We start from the raw sequence: 12,242 nt of genomic DNA on the forward strand, positions 1-12,242 counted from the left end.
CAAGCTCCTTCCTTACACTTCTCTAGAAGTTAACTACCCTCTGCCCCTTGTCCCAAGGAGGAACAGTGGCAGAAGCTTTTGCACTGTGCTTGGAAATGTTCCTGACTGATGATCAAAGGGATTAGAGAAAGAGGACAAGCTAATTACTATAGTGAGAATTAAGGATAATGTTTCTTTGCTTCTATTCCTAGCAGTACTGTACTAGCATGTGATTGGCTCAAACTAACACCTGACTTTCTATCTGTGAAGCTAAGATAACCAATCTGTTTGGGCTAACAAATTACATAGGAAAAAAGATGTTTCTGTTGATACCATAAGGGTGAATGATCAAAGAAGTTTGAAAATTTTTATAAATAAAATAAATATGAATCTGCTTGTAAACACCATGGCCTTCCATGGCATCATTCCTTTTTTTAGATAGTTATTTTTTTTAAAGAACAGATTGTTTGTATCACTGAACAATAGAAGTGTAAGGTACAGGCCTTTTCTTCAAGGTTCTTTTTTTTTAACTTTTATTTAATGAATATAAATTTCCAAAGTACGGCTTATGGATTACAATGGCTTCCCCCCCATAACGTCCCTCCCACCCGCAACCCTCCCCTTTCCCACTCCCTCTCCCCTTCCATTCACATGAGGATTCATTTTCGATTCTCTTTATATACAGAAGATCAGTTTAGCATACATTAAGTAAAGATTTCAACAGTTTGCTCCCACACAGAAACATAAAGTGAAAAATAATAGATGATTTTTAAATGATGATGAAATCAGATCAGACCTGTTGTCATGTTTTAGGTTCTTATAATCCTAAGGTTCTTATAATCCAAGGTTCTTATAATCCTAATGGAGAGGAAAAAAATAATTATTTTAGGAGGAGAAAGGGCAACACAGCTCACTAATTTAGAGTACATGATCTTTTATTTATATGTTAGAGGCGAGGCTGAACTTTAAGAAAGGGAAGGAAGATTTTGCATAGTTAATTAATGGTGAAAAATGAGAGGACATTGTGTAGGTTCTTTTAAGAGTGAAGACCAGGGGCGGGAGCTGTGGCTCAGTGGGTTAACGCCCTGGCCTGAGGCATTGGCATCCCATATGGGCGCCAGCTGGAGACCTGGCTGCTCCACTTCCAATCCAGCTCTCTGTTATATCCTGGGAAAGCAGTAGAAGATGTTCCAAGTCCTTGGGCCCCTGCACCCACGTCAGAGACCCAAAAGAAGCTCCTGACTCCTGGCTCCTGGCTTCGGATCGGCACAGCTCCGGCCATTGTGGCCAATTGGCAAGTGAACCATCAGATGAAAGACCTCTCTCTCTCTCCCTCTCTCTGTGTAACTCTGACTTTCAAATAAATAATCAAAAAATCTTTTAAAAAAGTGTGAAGACAAACAGAATTGTTTTCTTTTTTTTAAAGATTTATTTATTTTATTTGAAAGTCAGAGTTACACAGAGAGAGGAGAGGCAGAGGGAGAGGTCTTCCGTCCCGTCCAATGGTTCACTCCCCAGATGGGAGCTGGATCAGAAGTAGAGAAGCCAGGACTCGAATTGGTGCCCATATGGGATGCTGATGCTGCAGGTGGCAGCTTACCCCACTATGCCACAACACCGGCCCCTATATTTTCACTTAAACAATGGTTTTGCTAATGCCAACTGGGATGTCTTCTTTGACCAGCAGATTCAAGAAGCCATATTTTTTCTGATCCTCCCTTCTATCACCTGTTTTGCATTCTGTCTCAGAAAGTAACAGGACTCCAATCCTTGGACAGTATTCTAATATCCTAGCATTCTCACAAGTTAAGATTGACCTTTCACCTAGTTAGGGCTTAGGAGTGACGTTTGACTCCATGAAGGAAAAAGTGGTAAGAGATGTGATCCTATGTGGACAGTGTCTCTCAGTGGGGAAGTACACAACAAATGAGCAAAATGAGGATAGTCCTCTCTGCCAGATGTAATGTTTTTTCGATGATGGATGATTGTTTGTGATTATTTCTTTAGTGTCTCTCTCCCCAACTAAAGAGAAAATTCCATGAGAAAAGTGACAATGTTTTTTTAATTCTCTGTTGTACCCCAGCATCTAGCACAGAATCTGACACATTATAAGTTTATAGAACTTTATGTTATATGAATGACCGAATGAATGGATATTAAAATCCTGACAGAATGTGTATGGAAACTAGCAAATAGTAAGTGAAGTTGTTGAGAAATAAACTGAGGTCCTCATTGGGAGACAGGGAATGACTACAGGAACAGAAAAGAAAGCATAAAATACTAGGAACTTTTGGTAATTGTAGTTAGAAAGTGAGAATGTAAGGAATTAAACTAACATTGAGTATTCTACAAGTGTCTAGTGGGTTTTTTTTTAAGATTTATTTATTTATTTGAAAGACAGAATTACAGAGAGAGAGAGAGAGATCTTCCATCCTCTGGTTCACTCCCCAGATGGCCGCAACAGCCAGAGCTGCGCTAATCCAAAGCCAGGAGCCAGGAGCTTCTTCTGGGTCTCCCACATGGGTGCGGGGACCCAAGGATTTGGGCCATCTTCTACTGCTTTCCCAGGCCATAGCAGAGAGCTAGATTGGAAGAGGAGCAGCCAGGACTAGAATCGGCGCCCATATGGGATGCCAGCGCTTCAGGTCAGGGCTTTAACCCGCTGCACCACAGCACCGGCCCCTGCCTAGTGTTTTAACAGGTATACTGTTTAATCTTCACAACCCTAAAAGTAGGTACTATTATCATACACATTTTACAGATGAAAAAAATTGAGATTCAAGAAGGTTAGATAACCTTCCCATGATCACTATTGTACGATAATCTCTCACTGGTCTCTCATGTTTCTGCATATCTTGTGAGTAGAAGTACTGACTGACATTTTTCCAGACTACCTTTTCATGCATATGTGTATAGTTAACAGCTTTGGAAGATAGAATGTCTTACTGCCTTCATAGAAGGCTCAGGTTTATTATACTCAGTGCTACTCTCCTGTAACACAACCCATAGCATGTGCAGTTATCACCTGACCCTCCTCGGGTAGCTCTTATAGGACTAAAGGGGCAAGAAAGACTGACAAAAGTGCTTATATTGTGGCTAACACTATTGCTGTGAGAAGTTCCTTATCTCTGACCTAGGGGTCTCATGTTTCCTGTCAGCATCTGTGAAAATGTAGCAGGCTAACTCATTAGCATGCAAGTAAGGTAAAATCTCAGTCTTCACAAGTCTGGACAGTCACATAGGTGAAAAGTATCAGAACTGGGAAGTGCATTCATGTCTGATTCCAGAACCCACTCTTTTTTTTTTTAAGATTTATTTATTTATTTATTTATTTATCTGAAAGTCAGAGTTACTCAGAGAGAGGAGAGGCAGAAAGAGAGAGAGAGAGAGAGAGAGAGAGGTCTTCCATCTGCTGGTTCACTTCCCAGATGGCTGCAACAGCGAGAGCTGCACCAATCCGAAGCCAGGAGCCAGGAGTTTCTTCCAGGTGTCCTACATGGGTGCAGGAGCCCGAGGACTTAGGCCATCTTCTACTGCTTTCCCAGGCCACAGCAGAGAGCTGGATCAGAATTGGAGCAGCTGGTACTCGAACCAGTGCCCATATGGGATGCTGGCACTGGAGGCGGCAGCTTTACCTGCTACGCCAGAGCATGGGCCCCCAGAACCCTCTCTTTTTCCAGCATGGCTTCTTGAGTTGTGTTCAAGGGTGGTTACTACATCATATTATGTCATTCCTCCCTGCACTTCTTCCATAGCTCTGTGTCACTGGACCTGACCTTAACTTTTCAAGTTGGGTGATTTGAGTGTCTCATTAAACAGAAAATAAAAGTTTAAAAAGATTCTGATTGTCTTTCCCACTGACTCTTAGGTTAATGGAATTCCTTAATTTATCATCCTATTTCCTTAGTCATGCTGTTTTCCCCAGGGCTATAGTTCTTGAAATGGTCAGGATTCTGTCATACAAATTCATATTATTGAATGAAAATTCCAAGAGGGAACACTGGAACACCTTAGAAACTTCACAAATAACAAACAGTTTTAGCTCTTCAGGGGATACTTAGTAAATACTACTTTAAAAGACATAACACCTCGTGTATCTCTGCTGGGTCATTTGGGTGGCAGTTCAGGGGGAGCACAATGGTAGGATCTCAAGATCACATATTCCATGTGTATTTCTAACAATCAAATTAATTGTCTGAAGCAGTTTTGGTAGACATTTCTAATCTCAGTGGTCCCAAGTATCCTTTTTATTAATTTGGTCCTTTATGGATAATAATCCATAAATTCTCTTTATCTTCAAAAATATTGGGTGTTAGTCATTCTCTCTTCTCACTAATGCTAGAGAAACAGTTGTCAGCACAGGATTGGGGAGAAGAGAAACAGGAGAATGTGGAGAAGATCCATTCCCATTTATTTTGTCCCCAGATATTGCTCTACCAGAAGGCCTGATAACTTCTCTGGTACTTTCATCAAAATGACCGCATGCCATCCTCACAATAGCCCTTTGAGGATACTGAAGTCCAAAGAGATTAAGTGACTAACTAATCCAACATTACATGGTGCATTTATAGCTGTTATGGGGCCTACAATTCCTGTCCCTATCCTGGATACTTAACCAGTTCAGAGGATAGTGCCCTAGTTTCAAGGAGTTAAAGCAGTAGTAACATTAGGATGTGGATTCTTGTATTTTGACAGATTCCGGTCATCTTTTCCAAAAGCCCAGACCAAAAAGCAGGGCAAAGTTAATGCTTGGGCCATGTTTCCTTCCACAAAGGCAGGATGGAGGGATCATTTGGGTGGCTTAAGGACTGATGTAGTACCAAGACACAGGGACTGAGACCTCCCCACAGTCTCTGCTATTCTCTCCCTAAACCCCTCCAGTAGCTGTTGCTTCTATCTGAGTAGAAGATGGTTGTTTAACTTCTTCACTTCTGAACACTGATTAACTAATCTTGACTCTGTTTGGATTGGAGCCAGACATAACAGAAACAGAAATGTTCAGAAAGGAACTACACAAATTGAGGTTTCCACCAGACTGAATCAAGCAAGGAAGACTGGAGGTAGCAAAGAGACATACCCAGGGCACGGGCATCTACAATGTAGAGAAAGTTCTGAGGAAGAGGACTCAGAGTTTCTTATCTTGCCTTATGTGTGCATGTAGAGGCAAGAGATAAGGAGGGCCCGGCACTGTGGCCTAGCAAGTAAAGCCACCACCTGCAGTGCTGGCATCCCATATGGGCTCCGGTTCGAGTCCCAGCTGCTCCACTTCCGATCCAGCTCTCTGCTATGGCCTGAGAAAACAGTGGAAGATGGCCCAGAGCTTGGGGCACTGCACTCGCGTGGGAGACCCAGAAGAATCTCCTGGCTCCTGGCTTCCAATCAGCGAAGCTGTGGCTGTTGCAGCCAATTGGAGAGACCTCTCTCTCTCTCTCTCTCCCCCTCTCTCTCCCTCTCTCTCTCCCTCTCCCTCTGCCCCTGCCTCTCTGTAACTCTGCCTTTCAAATAAATAAATAAATCTTTTAAAAAGAGAGATAAGGAAACAATGATATTACTTATGGCCTGCCAGCACCTCAGGTGAGCAGCAACATGCCTTAGAGATACTTGTTTTTGTCATGAAGGCTTTAGGAGTTCTTTAAGAACTGGGGACTCCATAGAGGTGCATTAATTTAATCCTTTTATCATGGATAACAGAGGTCCATTTAAGATACTCCAAGCAAAGAAATATTATGGTAAGAAAACATATGACCCAGAAAAGCACAAGCAGGTCCAGATATCAGCAATTTGTTCCTTTCCTCTTGCATAATGTCCCTGCTTTCCTCTCTTTATTCTCTTCTTGCCACTAACTGGAAAGTTCTCTCCATAGTCTGGAGAATCAGTTCCACAGTATGCTAGTCAAAGTCTCCCAACTTGGTACCATCAATCTTATTGGGCAGAGGTTTTTGTGCTAGGCTACCTTATCTGTCATCAAACTATGGGGCTCATTCATAGTATGGTCAAGGTCACTCCCAAGCCACAAACAGCTGGATTTTCTTTCCTAATCAGGGGAAAGTGAGTAGAGTATTAGACATAGAAGACATCATGACTGACAGGTCTAGTACACAGAACTTCCCTCTGACGCTTTAAGTCAGTTTTGGTAACAACTCCCCTATGAAAAGACAGCTGAACAAGAGGAACAGGGCCAGTTCTCTGTGTATATAGAAAAGGCAGCTGTTCTTGCCAGTGTTTCCAAAACTGTGGTCATTGAAGCCCTGAATCAGATTCATTTTAGTGCTTGTTAAGCCTTCACATTTCTGGTTTCAACTTTAGACCTACAGAAACAGAATTTAGGAGTTGGGATCAGGGAATTCACAGAGTTAAACTACTCACATAACTGCGCAGAAAGTGAAAATCTCTGCTCTGTATTATTCAAGCTTCACTTACGTTTTTGCTTCTTTCTGGACAGTTTTCCTTTCCATCCCCATTTACTAAAATCCTGATCCATCCCTAGAAGCCAAGCTCAGATGTAGCTGCTTTCATGCAGCTTTCCCTGACTGCATGTTTCCTTAGCTCCAACTCTCTCCTAAAGCTATGAAATGAGGGATATTAGGGAAATAAGACCTGGAGTGCAGGGGCATACTGGGGATGTGAGGTGGCACATTTGGGATGGAACTGGAGTGGAAGATTTATATTTTGCTCCAACATTTTATTTGGAAAAATGTTAAAAATTAAAAGTAAACTGTTTAGAATACCAGCATACCCTTCACCTAGAAATTGAAATTTCACAACATTTGAGCACATGATTTCTCTCACAAACATATATATGTGGTACACATATGTATTTACTCACCTATAGCATTTGAAATTTGGCCATCTTCCACTGCTCTTCCAAATGCATTAGCAGGAATCTTGACCAGAAGTAGAGCAGTGGAGCCCATGGGACTTGAGCCGGCATTCTGATACGGGATGCCAGAGTCACAAATAGCAGCTTAACCTGCTGGACAGCAATGGTGGCTTGATATTGATATTTTTGAAGAGTTAAGTTCAAGTTTGTTAATATACAATCTGGATTTATCTGGTTGTCTCTTCTTATTAAACATAATTTAATAAAGAGAGGGAGAGACAGAGAGAAATCTTTGACCCGCTGGATCACTCCCCAAATCGCCGCATTGGCCTGGGCTAGGCCAGACCTGAGCCAGGTGCTAGACGCTTCTTCTGTGTCTTCCACATGGGAGTATGGGCCTAAGGACTTTGGCCATCCTCTGCTGTTTTCCCACATGCATTAGCACTGAGCTGGATGGGAAGTAGAGCACCCACAACTTGAACTGCTACCCATATGGGATGCTAGTATCACATGTGGTGGCTTTACCTGCTATGCCACAATGTTGGCCCTGATTGAACATTTTGGCAAGAATACTACAGAGGTAATGCTATTGAAGTCCCACTGTATCATAGCAGAAGACTCATTAGTCTTTGTCCATTGCCTTGTTATTAATGCTACTAGATTTGATAATTTAGCTAAAGTGAAGTCTACTAGAATTCTTCATTGTTCAGGTACATTTTTCCTTTGAAATTAATAAGTAATCTGTGGAATAATACTTTAAGACTGCATGAACATCTTGCTCCTCTATAAAATTTCACCAATGATTTTAGAACCCCTTGATTCAATTACTTTCTTAATAAAGAACTCCTGAAAAAATCATATGTCTGGGAGCTACTTCAATAACGACATCTGTATAGAACATATAATAGAACATATAATAACAGTAATAATAATTAACTTTTTTGGATGTGTAACTTTTTTCATAAATACAACTTTAGGAATATAGTGATTCTTCCCACCATACCCCCTTCTCACCTACACTCCCACCCCTCTTCTTCTTCCCTCTCCTATTCCCATTCTTATTGTTTACTAAGATCTATTTTCTATTAACTTTATACACATATTATTGAATGAACTAGGCCAGGCACTTTATATAAATTAAATTATTTGATCCTTTTACCAATACTATGATTTCCCAGATGGAGAAACTGAGGCTCAGAGAGGGAAGTAACTTCCCCAAGGTCATACAGCTATTAAAGTTGGGAACTAGGAGGTGAGGGTTTGGCCTAGCTGTTAAGATGTCACGATGCCTACATCCCATATTGGAGTGCCTGTGTTTGAAACCCAGCTTTGTTCTCTATTACAGCTTCCTGCCAATGCACATTCTGGAAGGCAGAAGTTGATGACTCAAGAATTTTGGGTCCCTACCACCCACATGAGATACCTAGATTGAGTTCCAAGCTAGGAGTCATTGAGAGCATTTGAGGGGTGAACCAGCAGATAAGAGCACTTTCTGTCTTCTGTCTGTCTCATTCTCTCTCTCTCTCTCTCTCTCTCTCTCTCTCTCTCTCTTTCTCTCTCTCTCTCTCTGTGTGTGTATGTCCCTCTGTCTGCCTCTCAAATAAAAATAAATAAACTTAAAAATTTTAAAAGACTTGGAACTAGATTTAAACCTAGTTTCAATTATAGAGCCTATACTTTTAAACACTATGCTATATAATCCTTAATAAATAATAATTTTATTTGTCTTCAGAATTGTCTCATTTTATTCTGAAGACCCATGGACCCACAGCATTACTGAGAGTGAAGAAGCAGGGACACCATACTTATTTTCTTTCAAGGTGGGGAGATGATACAACAGAGAAATCTATTGACATTCTTGTGGCCTTATAGCAAGCAAGTAAGTGAACAAAGATGTTGATGGAAAGACCTTTAGATCTTGCTTATGAATCTGACTTTGATTTAAAAGGTAGTTGAGCACCACACCACTGTGATTTCTGACTTGTGCTTGCTGAATCCAGAGTGAGTTCAGTTTGGATTAATATCACTGTCCTCACTGTGGGGGAATGCTACCGCTTAATAATAAATAGCTTTGCAGAGTTTGGTGGAAAAGATTGATCTTGCCTAATAGTCCCTTCTGTTCTTGCTGCACTTGATTAACCGTACTTAGGTTTACAGCTCTCTGTCCTACCTGTAAGGGGGTGGGGAGGACTCTGACTTTTGTAATCTAGTTAGATTAAGGAGCCCTCTCACCCCAACTCCACACCCACCATTTTCAGTAAACAGGAAAATGCTTTCTCAACGTGGTCCATATTTGTGTGACCCACAGTTTTCTCTGTAGTTTACCAATTCTCCCATGAGAATGCCCAGTGAGTGAAATGCTACAGCAAAACAGAAACAAAAACACACAAACCCCAACAACTCAAACATTCTTTCATGTTCATAATAGTCATTTGTAATTTAGGGCTTTATTATACAATTTACTTTCAGGTTGTCCATTTATTAGCAATAGAGATGTCAAGAAAACATCTCTGCACCTATATCAATGTTTCATTTATGACTAGAGACAGAGACACACACATATACAGTATCATCCCAATTTTAGTATATGTTCTATTGAATCAATCATATGTGCATATAAAGTATCATATAAATTTAGCATGTGTCCTGATAAAATGAACAGCAGCACCATATATAGACACACAGATTTCAAGGTTGGAAAAGTGCTAGGAGGTCATCTAGCAGAGTGCTCTATCCTACTTCTCACCCCATGGCAGTGGCTGCTTAGAGCATCTCTACTGAGCTAGCAAAGTTTGGGCAGCTCCAGCGACACATTGCTTACTAAGTTTCAGAGGCAACTGGTTTCTCTGATCAGCTTCTTAAACAAAGGCCTTATAAAATAATCTGAAGTTTGTCCCTGTGTACCTTCTAGTCCTTAGAGGCTACTTCTTTACTTTGGAGTGACTCAGAACAAGGTTTGTCCTTTTCCACACAAGCCTAAACCCCTCATCCTATTCTAATATCACTATGCCCAGCCATGACTCTCTCTGAAATGACTCTTCACCCCCATCTACTGCTCCATTTTGATGGCATGTGTTTCCAAGGTTCATTCTCCAAGTCAATGCTGCCTCACCTATATTATGCTGTGCTTCCCTTCCCATCATGCAAGCAGAGGCTTCTGGAAGGCTGAGCCTTTGCAGGTCCACTGCAGTGTCATCACCATATTTGCCAAAAGCCATCTAAGGCAGCAGGTAAGTAAGCAGAAAATTGCACTAGGTTTCAGAGAGGCACCAGTCTAGCTAAGGCAGAAATAGCCTCTAACTTAATAATCTGCTCATCACACACAGTAAGAGACACCCTGACTTATTCAAAGACACTGTGGGTGGTACAGAGGATGAATAAGCATGATTCACTGCCACTCTGGCACTCAGGGCACGAAGAATAATAAAACCTAAAGAATTGTAGCCGCCTGAGTAGTAAATTAAGAGATCCAGGGCTCAGCTAGACTCTAGACATCAGTGTTACCATGGCAATAAAGGGCCCCAGCTTTCAGCAGCTATTACAGAGCAAGCATCTAATAGGCTAGTCTATGTCACAGCCAAAGCCCAAGGGGCTAGCAAAGAAGACCAATTAGCATATCCATTCATTAGGGGCCTCTGCACACTTCATCTCTTAATTCCAATTAGTTGTTTGTTTGAACCGACTTTTCTTGCCTGCATTATACTCATGAGTGCCTTTTAGCCCCTGGAAATAGGCTTAAATCTCCACATGGACCATATAATTTCCCAGGCCTTCATTTTTTCCCCTAGGGGTTCAGCCATATACAGTCACACACACATAGCCTTCAGTCCCTCGAAATGAAAGCATCTCTCACTGTACAACTGTACTTGACAGATGGAAACTGTGCTCAGGAATGTGATGTGCTAAGGGTTCTTCCTGGAACCCAGTGAAGTAGGTATCTGGGGCCATTATTTGGAACACTGAGGTCAAGGAAACCCGCTGGCTTTAGCCAGTGAGCCTGCTAGCTATGCCTGCTGGCCACTACTCAGACGCTAGCTGTTTAGGAAGGGGAACTTTGGGCACTAAGGATCAGACTGGCATCATCAAAGTTGGGCAGCAACTGTTTTAGCTTGAAGGACTGCCTTTTGAGCTCCAGCCCAAACTCCGCCTACTCCGGGAAGCCTTCCCAGATGCTCAAGTGAGTTCTCCCTCTTCCACGCACTTTGAAAAGAATACTGTATTCTGGGCCACATTTATGGGCTGTCTCAGGCACTAGCTTGGCCTGGAATTTTAATACTCAATACATTCAGAGTCTACAGGTGGGGTTGTAAAAAATGCTCAAAAATGCCTAAGTGAGTTCAATGGCAAACAACTCTTAAGCTCCACATACAGGTGGGGTTGTAAAAAATGCTCAAAAATGCCTAAGTGAGTTCAATGGCAAACAACTCTTAAGCTCCACAGCTCATGATCTTTCAGAGTCTCCCTGAGGATCAGCTAAGGAGTTTCCACAAGCAGCTGCTAACATCTGTGCCCAAAGAATGAGTGTATAGGTTTAGACAATTGGGTAATTTGCTTTGAATATGCTGTCATACTCAAAGCCTCTCCTTTCTCCACCCTCTCTTGCCTTTTGTAGCTACTGCTTCATTGGCAGCCCCATCAGCAACTTCTGGCTCCATTCTGCTGCACTGATAAACATATTGCCTTTTTTTCAAAATTGGCAGGAATGGTTTCTCTTTTAACCATAATCTTTTGAGAGTGAACTCTCAAAAATGTCTGTTTTTTACATCATAAGGGATTATTTTATTTTACCCAACAGCTGGCATTCCAGAAGGTAGACTGGACTATACTTGAAACACATTGCAAATGTAACATGTATATAACAAACCGCCAATTACCAATACTAGGGAACAAGAGATTTTGGAGAATGAAGTATTCTGTTATTTGAAGTTATATCACTCCAGTCTGCTTTTTATTCTCCCTATTCGCGGTTTTTGAAATATTCTTAAAATCACTCTCTTTTTGACCTGGTAAGAGAAGACCATTTAACCTATCATTTGGATTTGAGGCTTCCAAGGGCATCAGGATTCTCACATTTAACATCGAGAATCTTGCAAAAGTGGAGAAAGTGTAAGCAATAGAACTCAAAATCTGCTGAGACCAGGTGATCCCCTTGGATATATTTTGCTTTTATTAAAATACAAAAAAGGGAATGAGTTTGTCTTTTTTTAAGTAGCCTTTTTTCTCTTCAAAGAAGGCTGTGGAGAGATTCTGTTAAAGAAGAGCCCTGATTAGAAACCTTCTAGTAAATGGAGCCCTTATTTAAAATTAACCATAATTGAAGCCGTTTTCATCAGAACAGCCTAGACTTGGAGTTATGACTAAAGCTACCTGTCTAAGCTATTGTGCAGTCTTTCTTGTTTATGAACATGCTCACAATCTTAGCATCAGCAATATTCCCAGACAC

The 12,242-nt window shown here is 41.3% G+C and overlaps 1 long non-coding RNA gene across 1 annotated transcript; it reads right to left on the reverse strand.

Annotated features, from left to right (window-relative positions):
- Positions 1–637: 637 nt before the first annotated feature.
- On the reverse strand, positions 638–6,949 carry LOC138847607 (uncharacterized). Its single transcript, XR_011385490.1, has 2 exons — positions 6,806–6,949; positions 638–837 (listed from the first exon to the last, which is right to left on the reverse strand). It is a non-coding gene; the product is annotated as an uncharacterized LOC138847607 (long non-coding RNA).
- Between the last annotated feature and the right edge of the window lie 5,293 nt (positions 6,950–12,242).

Source organism: Oryctolagus cuniculus, chromosome X (genome assembly GCF_051225735.1).
Source record: "Oryctolagus cuniculus isolate XC-2025 breed Fujian yellow rabbit chromosome X, ASM5122573v1, whole genome shotgun sequence".
NCBI lineage: Eukaryota > Metazoa > Chordata > Mammalia > Lagomorpha > Leporidae > Oryctolagus > Oryctolagus cuniculus.